Source organism: Leptinotarsa decemlineata, unplaced genomic scaffold, assembly GCF_025532065.1.
Source record: "Leptinotarsa decemlineata unplaced genomic scaffold, Ldec_3_MD MMD2_tig00000090_RagTag_RagTag, whole genome shotgun sequence".
NCBI classification, from domain to species: domain Eukaryota; kingdom Metazoa; phylum Arthropoda; class Insecta; order Coleoptera; family Chrysomelidae; genus Leptinotarsa; species Leptinotarsa decemlineata.
Genome location: NW_027412541.1, coordinates 3865904 through 3878976, shown reverse-complemented (window position 1 = coordinate 3878976; position 13073 = coordinate 3865904). Strand labels below are relative to the sequence as shown.

General features: G+C 33.9%; 1 long non-coding RNA gene across 1 annotated transcript in view; it reads right to left on the bottom strand.

The window, feature by feature from the left end:
- LOC141481192 (uncharacterized) overlaps positions 1-12850 on the bottom strand; it is a 74443-nt gene extending 61593 nt beyond the window's left edge. Inside the window, exons 1-2 of the long non-coding RNA XR_012464801.1 lie at positions 12175-12850; positions 10052-10143 (exon numbers count right to left, since the gene is read on the bottom strand). This is a non-coding gene — a long non-coding RNA (uncharacterized lncRNA). The remainder of the gene's footprint in view (positions 1-10051; positions 10144-12174) is intronic.
- Positions 12851-13073: the final 223 nt, after the last annotated feature.

Genomic DNA, 13073 nt, shown 5'->3' with positions numbered 1-13073 from the left:
TTAACATTCTATATATGAATGCGTTATAAGCAGCCATTTTGTGTGATGGTGGATGGTTTGAACTTGCGGGTATGGTGGAGCTTGTTTGTGTAGGTTTCCTGTATATTGCCATTTGAAATTGTGTTTTGTTGTGGTTATATCCTGTGGTTATGTCCAAGTAGTCAAGTTTTGAGTTGTGTTTTTCCTCAATGCTGAAACATAGTTTTTGATTTATTTCGTTAATTTCTTTTTTTATTTGTTCTATTCTTATTCCATTGTTTTGTGATATGTACAGTCCATCGTCAACGTATCTGAACCATTCTCCTTTTTCATCATGTGTTTTTATTATTGTTAAGATTTTCTCATCTATGGTTTGCAGGTATATTTCGGATATAATGCTAGATAGTGGGAATCCCATCGCTAGTCCATCTGTTTGTTTATACATTTTCCCTTCAGATTCGAAATAATTTTGATTACATATTGTATTTAGACTGCGTTCCATTTGGTTGATGTAGGTTTTGTCTATTTTTTGGTGTTTTAGTTTCTCAGATATGATGTTTATACTTTCGTTGACTGGTATGTTGGAGTACGTGTTTTTTATGTCGAAAGAGAACAGTTTAGTGTTCGGGCTGACATTTGTCGACCGTCGACAAATGTCAGCCCGACAGCCGTTGACATTTATACAGATGGGGCCAAGGCAATAACAGGAGTAGTGTCACGAATGGAAAATAAAGCGCCAAATTGTAGTTTCTGAAATTGTATCCTGCATAGACAAGCACTTGCGGTGAAGCAAAATGCCGTTAAATCTGAAATTAGTTATGGATGAAGCGGTAAGAATAATTAATTATATCAAATCAGGACCACTGTTGATCTCAATAATTTTTGCCACTTAGAGAATTTATTTGGATCAGTCGTAACTACATTTCCTTTATCGTTCATATTTACATGAACCAGTTCATTATTTTCTTCTGAGTCTACTTTTTGTCCATTATTATTTGTTCTGAATTTTTCTTCAACAGGCCAAAATTCTGCGGTCATGTACAAAAATTCTGGTCCCTTTAACCACCTACAGTCAGGAGAAAAATCCATCTTCGAGTACTGCTTTGTTGCTTCATCTGCCACGTTTTCTTTTGTTCCAACATATCTCCAATCACAAGTATTCGTGAGCTCTTGAATTTCTCCCAAACGTTGCGCTACGAACATTTTGAAGCGTCGAGCTTCCGATCGAATCCAATATAATACTGTTTTCGAGTCAGTCCAATATATTGTATCATCAATTTTTAAGTTCAAAACGCTTTTTAAGCTTGAACCCAGCCGTGATCCAATTAATGCTGCCTGTAGTTCAAGTCTTGGTATAGATAGTGGTTTTATTGGTGATACTCTGGTTCGTGCGTTCAAAAAACAAACTTTAATGCTATCTTTTCCAGACCATCTCAAATATGCGACACTTGCATACGCATTCTCAGAGGCATCACAGAAGATATGAAGCTGAATTTCAGAATCGGACCTATTCATTTCACAATATTGTCTTGGCAATTTAAAATCATCAACTTTCCTCAAATCTTGTATGAATTTCTCCCATTTGATAATCAAACTGTCTGGTATTTCGTCGTCCCATCCTATCTGACTTCTCCATGTTTTCTGTAATATGATTTTACCTTGTATCAAAAAGTTTGCGAGAAATCCGAGGGGATCGAAGACTGACATGACGATCTTGAGTACTTCTCGTTTTGTCGGTCTTCTGTTACCTTCCAATAAATTTTTGTCAATTTTATGGAATTTTGTTTTGAGTTGAAAGATATCTTTTTTGGGGTTCCACCATATACCCAAAATTCTTTCCTCTGAAGAATTCAAATTTTCGTCAAATTTGGCCAATAGTGAGTCATCTATGTCTTGAAATAAAATCGGGTTATTGGAAATCCAATTACATATAGTGAATCCACCTTTACTATGTACATATATCACGTCCCTTATCAATTGTTTTGCCTCCTGGACATTATCTGCTCCCCCAAGATAATCATCCATATAATGATCATTGATGATGGCTCTGACTGCTTCAGGATATTTCTTCTTGGAATTCTTTGGCATTTCTGTTCTTGGCCTCCTGGGCTAAACACGGGCCACACGATGAACCAAAAAATACCACATTTATTTCATATATATCTGGATCATCATCTCTTCGCATTCCTCTGTATAAAATTATCTGTGCTGATCTGTCTTCTTTCCGGACATTCACTCTCAAAAACATTTCTTTGATGTCTGCTGAAAACGCATATCTTTTGATTCTAAAATTCAAAAGAATTGTTTGAAGTGAATTGTACAAATCCGGTCCTGTCAGCAGAAAGTCGTTTAAGGAATTACCATTACTTTTCGAAGAGGCATCAAATACGATTCGTAATTTATTGGGTTTGTTTGGATTCATGACACCGAAGTGTGGCAAATACCAGATTTTTCCGTCGTTGAGATTATCTTCTGCATTAGAAATTTTCGATACATAATTTTTCTTAATCATATCTTCAAACTTTTCGCAATACATTCGACCAAATTCTTCATCTTTGTGCATTCTCCTTTCCGTACAAACGAGTCTTCTTATGGCAATTTTTTTACTTTCCGGTAAATGATGATTACTCTTTTTCCAAAGCAGTCCTGTTTCAAACATGTCACCTATTCTCCGCATTGTAGAATCCATGATCTCTTGAGCTCTAATGTCTTCTCTGGATAAAGATTGTCTTGAAGTAGGAAATGATTCCATTGTTCTTTAATCAGGTCATGGAGAATGTCTAATTCATCTTTTTCTTTCAAATCCACAAAACAAAAAATGTATTCATATTATCATTACTATGATGTAAATTTCCGTGAACTACCCAACCTAACAATGTTTTCGTGAGTGCGGGTCCATGCCAAGGCCCCGAAATTATTTTCTTGCTTACCAACAATGGCCAATTGTCTTGACCAATCAAAATTTTAGGACGTACATCGATCATAGATTGTATTTTGTTGTCAATATAAGGATATTTCAAAGAAATCTAATCAATATCGACAGTTTGTTTTGGCAATGAAAGATTTTTGATCGTTCGAACATGCCTCAAATAAAAATTCGAATTAGAATTACACGTTTTTGACGATATTTTGAAAGTAACAATTCTTGAGTCATCCTGCTCTTCTGTCTGATTATTTGTCCATTGGATACATAAATACTTTTGAGGACCATCAAGATCCAAATCATCAGCGAGATCTTTATCAATTAAAGTTATGGTACTAGCATCGTCCAAAAGAGCATATGTATCAATTTCTTTTTTGCCATTCGAAATAGAGACTGGTAAAATTTTCAGTAACACTCGTCTATTTGATGAAATATGACAATTGGTTTCAATATCAGTGACTTGCGAAGTAGAATTTGTTTCTCTATTCTCTTCATTTTTATGTAAAAGCTCATGATGTACTCTCTTGCATCCATCTACTGTACATATCTTTTTTCTTCTACAATTTTTCAAACCATGAAAAGGTGTCAGGCAAGAAAAACAAATTCTATTCTTTGTCGCAAAGGACTATCTTTCATCAACGGAAAACGACTTGAAAACATGACATGAAAATAAACCATGAAATTGATCTTTACAGCAAATGCATTTTTTGCTAACAAATTTTGTGGCTAAAGTGATATCTTTATTTCTGTAATTTTCTTTATTAGCCTTGAATTCTGAAATTTGTGGAATTTGAAGTTGACAAGCTGCATTAGCTTTAGATCCTAACCATGAACAAAATTTAATGAGTTTATTTTTTACTGTCTTCTCAGTAATATATTCTACCCAATTCAATTTGTAAGAAGTCGGTAATTTATTCAGAAGTTCTTGTAATAGCAAAGGATTACATAAGTGTTCATTCTCCTCCAATGACTGGACAGTATATAAAAAATTTTTAACTTCGTCTGAAAATGCTATCAAAATATCTAATTTGTCTTCCTTAATTATTGGAAATTTTCTCAAACGATCGAGTAATAAAGTAATAATATGTTCAGATCGAGCAAATCTATTTTTTAATAATTCTATTACTTTATCAACATTTTGCAACATTTTTGGCAGGACCTTTAAGACATTTCTGTAACCTGCTTTGATTCTCCTCTTTTGAATAACCACACAAAGCACTAGAATTTTCAAACTGGTGAATGAAATTGGGCCATTCTGTAGGATCCCCATTAAAATTCGGCAAGTCTTTCGGAACACTCTGTCTAGTCAAAATTTTCTTTATGTCATTATTGTCAATTGATTGACTAGACATTTCTCGTGAATTGAAATTTTTCCTAACGTCATTTTGACAGTTGTTTGCATTTTTAGGAGTAGGATATATTTCTGCGTTTGACAATGTAGAAAATGGTTCACATACCTGAGAACAGCAAGGCGTGCATTTTTTTGTGTCATTATTACCATTCCAAGTGAACTCGTTTACCCATTTTTGAACATTCGAACCATTGTTAATCACTGACCCTGATCCACATGATGGAGACTCATCTTCCACTGATACATCCGAAGATTCATATTCTATTTGTGACAACTTGAAGGCTAATTGTAAGTCGAGAATCTCTTGTTCTTTCTTCAATAATTTCTGCTCCAATTCTTTCTTCTTGATTTCTGTCTGAATCATCAATTCTTTTTTGACTTTTTCTGAACGGGCGCTACTAGTTTTGGACTTAATCGATTTCTTTTCTTGAATGGAACCCTGCCGTGACATTTTCTTCTTGCTGTCTGCATGTGAGTACTTACAAGTGGAGTTTTTGTCATCAATGTCATTACTCTGCTCCAACTGTAAGCCACGGGAAGAAATGTTGTCTTGTTTCCTTTCACTACTGATAGAAATCGCTTCCTTTTCCCGTTTTTCCGCTAATCTCTCGCTTCTTCGATTTTTTTACATGTCTCAATAGGTTGATTCGGTAAAGGCGTAGAAGGACCAATTAATGTTGTGTTTTACCTGGAATATCTAAGTTAAATCCGGCTCGAAGGACCAATTAATGTTGTATTTTACCTGTAATATCTAAGTTAAATCCGGTCTCGAAGAACGAAATATTGAAATTCAATGTCAGTCAAAAAAGTTTTTTTTTATTCTCTTTGTTTTAGTTACAACAACTGAACATCAAACTAAATATAATTATATACAGGGTAAATGAGAGAGTAAACAAATAATAATGAATATAAATACTGAACAACCACTACAATCCCCATTGTTCTCATTATTGTGTGAAGACTATGGCAGTAAACATAAAACACTGCTGCTTCATACAGAAGTGCGATGGCTGTCTCGGGGTAAAACTTCAACGAGGCTATATAACCTTAGAGCCGAGCTACAAATGTTTTTTTTGGATACTCCTTTCAATTTGGAAGACCTTTTGTATGATGAAACTTGGTTATTCCGACTGTCTTTTATAGCAGATATCTTTAAAAAACTTAACGAATCACATTTATCATTGAAAGGTAACCAGACAATACTGTTCCAGGCCTGTAACAAAATAACTACCTTCAAAAGAAAATTAGATTTTTGGATAATTTGCGTTGGTAAGAGATAAATAGAAAGCTTCGCGTCACTCAGTGAATTTGTTGGCGATAACGACTCAGAAATATTTCAAGATGATGTATTTGAAAAATTGGTCCAATATATCTCTTCGATGCGCGCATCTTTTGAGAAGTATTTTCCCGAAGAAAAAAATGAAACTGAATTCATGGATTCATAGTCCTTCTTTACCCAACTTGCAAAAGCCCACAAGGATGTCAAACGAAATATATGAATGTCTTTTAGAAATATCATCAGACACAAGTATGATGTCACTGTTCAAAACGACGCTTCTAAAGGGTTTTTGGTGAAGAATCCGTGATTAATTTCCAATGCTTGCCAAAATGGGTCTGAATATTGTTCTTCCGTTCCCAACAACATATTTGTGCGAAACAGGATTCTCAACCTATGCAGCCACGAAAACAAAATACTGCAATAGACTGGGCACTGAACCTGATATGAGACTTCAACTGTCTAATATCAACCAATTGATGAAATAAATATAGTTTAAAAAAACTAAAAAACATGCTTTCAAAGAACATCAAACTAAAAATTTAAGAATATTTTTTTTAATAAGCTTAAAACAATAACGAACGAAAAATACTAGTATCATTGTAAAAAAGCGACGGGCGCTTGGTATACAAAAAATAGGACACAAAGAGCCCACGCTTTTTTCACAATAATACTGGTATTTTTCATTCGTTATTGTTTTAAACTTATTTAAAAAAAATACTTTTTAGTTCGATGTTCTTTGAAAGCGTGTTTTTTAGTTTATTTATTTTTCATTTTTTTAGTTTCGTATGCTATAATAGCGCATTTATCAGCATATTTATTTTATCTAAACTTTGAGATCAATCAGCCGTATACTTATTGTTTAGAAAAATGACCATCGATATTTTCCGATTCCGGAGACAAATGAAGAAATACATGTAAAGTGAGTTAGAATTATATCAAGGAGGTTATGTACAGCGCCATCTGCCCGCGAATAGATAAAACAATAATGTCGTTAATTCTGTCAAATACAGATCCCGAATTTGAGAGTTACAAACAAACTGACCAGCATACAGGTGAAGCTAATGAAAACGTGTTGAAATAAAAAACAGTTTCATACATCCCATTAGTTAAATATATTTTTTATTATCTTCTATTATTATACTTGTTATGTAAGTAAGTAATAAGTAACTGTTACATTGTACTTTCATTATGCTTATTATTAATGACTACACTTTTAAAAACTAATGTTTCATTGTAGAGTTCCGTCAAGTATTCCGCTTTTTAAAAGGGTTTCATCACAAAAAAATTTTGAGAACCGCTGCTCTAGAGTTATTATTCTCCTCAGAAAAGTTAGCACAGGTATAATGTAACAATCGCACAAACAAAACCAATCGTCAACTTTTCATCAACCAAGGTAATATTAACAACAATTTCAATTTCCTAATTGAAATTATAAAAAACATAATTTGTTTTCCTTGAGAGTGTTACGTCCGTCCATCGTCCGCTGTCACCTAGGAAACAATATCGTGAACTTCCATTCTCCATTGATTGTACAATGCACCGAGTGCACCGTTTTGCATTTATTCAGTACTATCGGGCGACGTGCGCAATTCATGACTACTGCGATCTAAATTTGTGCAGGTTTGGGCTGGATTTCAAGTGCAGCATAGCTAAGGTCAAGGATGTCGGGGTCGTATCGATTGGGGCGGCGGCCCAAATGTTCCCGGTCACGGGAAAGGTCATTGAGAGAATTTACGATCCACGTCGACCAACAAATAATATGTCTCCCTAATTGCTTTGTTTTTCAATTAGTAACATTTTGAAGGTTAGGTGATATTGATAATGCGGCGCATTTGAGTTTTTATTAGTTGTGTGCACGATAATATTCACACAAACTGATACCTAATTCTGAAATATGTTTGCATACATTGCTCGTGTTTCATGGAAAATGGAAGTGAATTTGGATTTGTTGTTCATGATGATGATTTCTAAAAAATCAGAAATGCTGACTTTTTAAAAAAATGTTGCCAGTATATTGTTCTATGAACGTATATTTTTAAAAACTATGACTACTAGATTATATCACACGTAACAGGACAAAAACTTACCAACCTTAGGTTATATCAATTATGTACCTATATTTCCCCGAAAATTGATATCTTCAACTCTAGAATAGTAGCAAAACTGTATTTTCCAGTACCTCATTATTTGAAAGTATGATACCATTCATCTGAATTGCTCTCAATTGTTGCTGCGCGATTACCTGTATTGGTCCGATTGACTGTGCTGTCCCAGCCAATACAGCAACACAGGTAATCGGGCAGCAACAATCGGGAGCAATCCAGGTGAATTCACCCCTATAAATTGAGGAACAGAGTTCGAGTGAATCAGTCTAGTTCTAAACTACAGACATCACCAGAAGATGGCAAATGCGACTTAGCCGAAACGTTGTGAAAATAATTATTGTCAGGATCAGAAACACAGAACACGGACCGAAACCCGGAAAAACAGTTCATCATATTCTGTCCATGACATTCATGGAAGATTAAACTGTTCAATCTTCCTCTTGAAGATGATCACTTGGTGATCGTGACGCGTGTCGAGGTGTTAAAATAACGGCTTGGTGTTGGGAAAAAACTCCATTAATATTTTTTGAGAAAAATGCTGAAAACGCACGGATATCGAGCATTTAAATATCAGTTACATCAACTTTTGAACGTAGACGATGGCGATAGACGAGTAGTGTTTTGTGATTGGTTGCTCCAAAATCATAGAGTCAACCCAAATTTTATTAACTTCATTTTATTTTCTGACGAATCATGGTTACAAATAATGACCTGTTTAATTAAAAAAATTCTCGAAACTGGGCCCAACAAAATCAACATGCAATGAGAGAGGGCAATTTTCAAGAAAGATTTGGCGTCAATGTCTGGGCTGGTATCGTTGAAAACAGAATAATTGGGCCAACTTTGTTTCAAGGTCAGTTACCAGGGTTAAACCCTTAGGTTTACTCCAAAATGAATCTACCTTCAGCAGTTTTACGGCAAATTCACTCCCAACAAGATGGAGCACCGCTTCGTTATACTAGAGCATTTTAATAATCAAGTTATTGCAACTAATGGTCCAGTACGGTGGCCTGCCCGCTCACCGGATCTGACTGTGCTAGATTTCTTCATTTGGGGATAAGTTAAAGAAAAGGTCTACTATGCAACAGTTTCAGCCACTCTCGAAATATTAGAAAAGAAGATTCTTCAGGCATTTAGAAGAATAACGCTACGAATGTTACGGAACGTGTTGAGAGAAACAATTGAATAAACTGAAATGTTTTGAACAAGGAGAAATGCACTTTGAAAATTAACTATAGTAAAATTTTCAAGAGATTAGGATATTACAAAAAATGTAAGTGCATCACTGAAATTATTAGTTAATTAATTAATAGATATAAATTTGATGACTCAATCGCAAATAAATTAGTAACGTTAGATTCGTCAAAAAATATTTTTTTCGGAAAGTGCTTACAAAAGTAATAAATTATCATCCATGGCGCACTTAGCAAAAGTAAATAAATTATTATCAAGTATTTTTTCAGTAATATTTAATTTATGTTCTCATTTGTAATCCAATCGCAAATAAATTAGTATCGTTAGATTCGTCAAAAATCTTTGTTTTCGGAAGTTGCTTGATGAAAAATGGTCGCCGTTTGAAAAATAATAGACAAGAAAATGTAATTTTGCCAACTTCTCTTATTCATATCTAACATGCTAACATACTAGTCACTAAAACTGGACGATTGTAATTTCCTAATATCACCTGAGATCCTTAGATTAGTTTACGTCCAATAATGGCCACCTATATGCAATTTCAAAAGTGACTCTAAAAATAAGTAGGCGTCAAAACTTTCGAAAATGTCACATTCTGATCCAGAATTGTCTCAGAAGTCCAAAAATGTTACAATATACAGGGTGTTCCATTTAAAAATTCAGAACCGGAGTCATATCCGGTGAAAAATATGTGAAAATTGTCCTCTACACATACCATTCACCTATACCAAATCTCATTTTGATACAGGTAATAGTGTAGAAGTTATGACCTCTCTAATAGATTTGTTAACACCCGATATATGATAATTAAATATTTTCCGGAGAGGTGCATATGACATGCTCAAATTTAGGTTGTCTTTCATGTGAACCTACGACTTTGTAGATACATGTGGCAGACACCTGACAGAAAGTATGAAAGTAGGTACCCCAAAAAATATTAAAACTATGATGAATTCAAATACTAATTTGAAAGATAAAACGAATACTTTATAATACGAATAATACAGATAATACGGGTAATTCATAACATTCCTAGTTACAATCGTATTTTAGATGTTACTAAAACAACGTTTAGAATTTGTAATGAATGAATGACGTCACATGAAATTGATATAAAACTCAATAAGAAATCATGTGCATTAGCACAACACTCTATAGAAACAGGACATAAACCAAATAACACTAATATCAAAGTTTTACGTATAGAAAAAAATACTTACAAACGCCTTTTTCTTGAAATGATCGAAATCAATATGTCTTCTGATTGTATCAGTAAAAAAACTGACATTGTTGATCTCGTAACTTACTGGAACTAAACCAAAAACATAATTATCATGAAAATCATTTCAATCAATAACTATCTCTTAAGATTTAACGATTATTCTATCAAATAGTCATGCTTTATTGAAAAATGGCATTTAGGTGAAGGTATGTTTCACTTCTTTTTATCAATTTATATGTTCAATTATTTTTTGGGAAAGAAAGTTTTTGGCTTTCTACTACTTCATCTCGATACAAAAAAAGATGAGGGAATCTTCCAAAGAAAGGAAGGAAGTAATCAATTTGAAAATAAGAAACTCTATACATGGATGTGTAGATCATGTAAAGAAGTAACTTTCAGACACAAACTGAAAGAAAGTTCTCCTGAAACAGCTACTTTCATGTAAACATTGAAATTACACGAACGCGAAAAAAATCTTTCGAAACAAATACTTCTATATGAACACTGAATTATACAGAAGATACTTTTCTTTACTCAGTTTGTGATTCAAGCATTCGTTGTGGAATGAAATCAGATATCATTCACATGGTTCTACTTTAAATGAATGGTAACAAATTGCACTTACATGGAACACTGTCATCCTCACTAGTATACATCGATGTTTCGCCGTAAGACACTTGCCCTAAGGCTCTTCAGTACCAAATTGGATAACAATTTGAAATTATCATGTGAATGATATCTGATTTCATTCCACAACGAATGTTTGAAATACAAACTGAGTAAAGAAAAGTATCTTCTGTATAATTCAGTATTCATATAGAAGTATTTGTTTCGAAAGAATTTTTTCGCTTTAGTGTAATTTCAATGTTTATATGAAATAGCTGTTTCAGGAGGACTTTCTTTCAGTTTGTGTCTGAAAGTTACTTCTTTACATGATCTACACATCCATGTATGGAGTTTCTTATTTTCAAATTGATCACTTCCTTTCTTTCTTTGGAAGATTCCCTCATCTTTTTTTGTATCGAGATGGAGTAGTAGAAAGCCAAAAAGCTTGTTTCCCAAAAATTAATCACTCCTAAAAATATAACCCTACAATTCAAATGTTCAATTAATTGTTTCATACTCATTTTTACTGTAAGTATAATGTTGTAATGTTATTTAAAGAAAAACCCCACATTTAATAAATTATAGGGCCTGAAGAAGCTTCCCATTAGAAGCGAAAGGTTGGCAAAGTAAAATAGCTTCTTTAGTACTGAACGCCTGAAGCACATCCTAGAAACAATTGGGAATTGTTTATTACTTTTGTCAAACAAAATTTTTTGGTGAATTCAGTCTGTTACTTTTTCACAACTCAGGAATTTTTGGGAATAAAATAATAGGTAGTTTCTTAGCATCAACGTCATTTTTTATTTTGCAAAAGATAACATGTGTTAAATTTCCATAGTTACAATAAATATGAACCCGTCAATGTCATGAAAACAGCCAAAATGGATTTGATCATTATTAGAAGCTATCCAAATTTCTAAGACTATGTTAGGACCATGTTTTACTGAAGAAAATTTAATGGTGCAGATATTCTATCAAACTATTAATTGTCCTAGAATAAGAAGATCTAATGGGACTAGCTCTGAAAGAAGTTGTGTGGTATTCTCAACTATATATAATTTGTCACCTCATTACTCTCCACAAGTGAAACTGTCAGTTGATCCACAACAAGTGGTCTCTAAAATTTCCAAATTTCGTTCTTTGTGATGATAGAAGTATGTTGTTCATGCAAAGATTTAGTAATTTGCAATCAATAATTATTCCAACAAACTATCCCAAGGCGTGGCTTGATTTTGTAATCGGTGTAAAAATTTAATTAAATACATGCGTAGCGTTTTCACCAACATATCTTTTATATATCTTTTCAAGCAGTGTGTTTTTGAAATTAAGTTAATATCTCTTTTGAAATGATCATAAATAGCACAAATCAAAATTTTCACAAAAAGTGTTTTTTGTTGTTTTTCAACTACCTATCACTACTTTTCAATTTCAATATTTTTCTGAAATTTGATGAAGCTTGAATAGCTAATAATAGGAACCGAAATTTGAAAATTAACTATTAACAAATTTTGTTACCTATCGATCCCAAATATGAATTTTTTCACCTTGATTTGTCCACAAACAACTAAGTGAAAATGTACCAGATTTTTGTTATCCTACAAGAATGGCACACAAACATTTAAAAAGCGATGTATACAGTTGAACGCAATTTTCAAGGTTGAATATATATTTTCCTCGAGAACAGAAATTTCCGATAGTTTGAAAATAAAAACATGAGAATGACGTTGGCCGCGCTCGTGTATATCGACCCTGACCTTGCAATGCCTGGTAGCCAGAGCTGCATCGATTTGCACTTGAGAGGTGACCCCAGTCGTCCCAGTTAGTCACATCAAATAATCGGATCAGACTAAATACTAACCAAGATCCCTCTTCTTATTTCTGTAACATGAATCAAATTTTCCATTCATAACTGGGAAAATCAATAGAATCTCTATTTTTTTAGGCCAAATCACAAACACTACAGGAAAATCCTTAAGGCACTTTTAGAGCGGTGCCTGTGCGGCAGTATTGATTCACATTGGATTTGAATCGCTGGAGATTGAATCCATTTGAAAAAAGAGTTCTTAAACAGTGAAGTTCGAGGTGTACTGAGTTGAACCTCGAAATGATGAGCAGCCACAGTCCGTCGCGTATTTCTGACATGTACCGCTCTTGGTGGAATCAAATGTGCCAAGTCACTTGAACACTTCCCGTGAAAATATCTATAGAAAATAGGCAAATCTCCAACCTTCCTTTGATGTTTTAGCTAGTCTATCAAGGTTGTACGTGATGTTCACGTCTCCAATCGGGTGGCTCTTTTCTGGATGGAATCCAGCAGCTTCAGGATATGTTTGGGCGCCGAGCTCCGTACATGGGAGCAATACTCCAAAGAAGGTCTGATCAGAGCTTTATAAAGCACCAAATGTTAATGATGT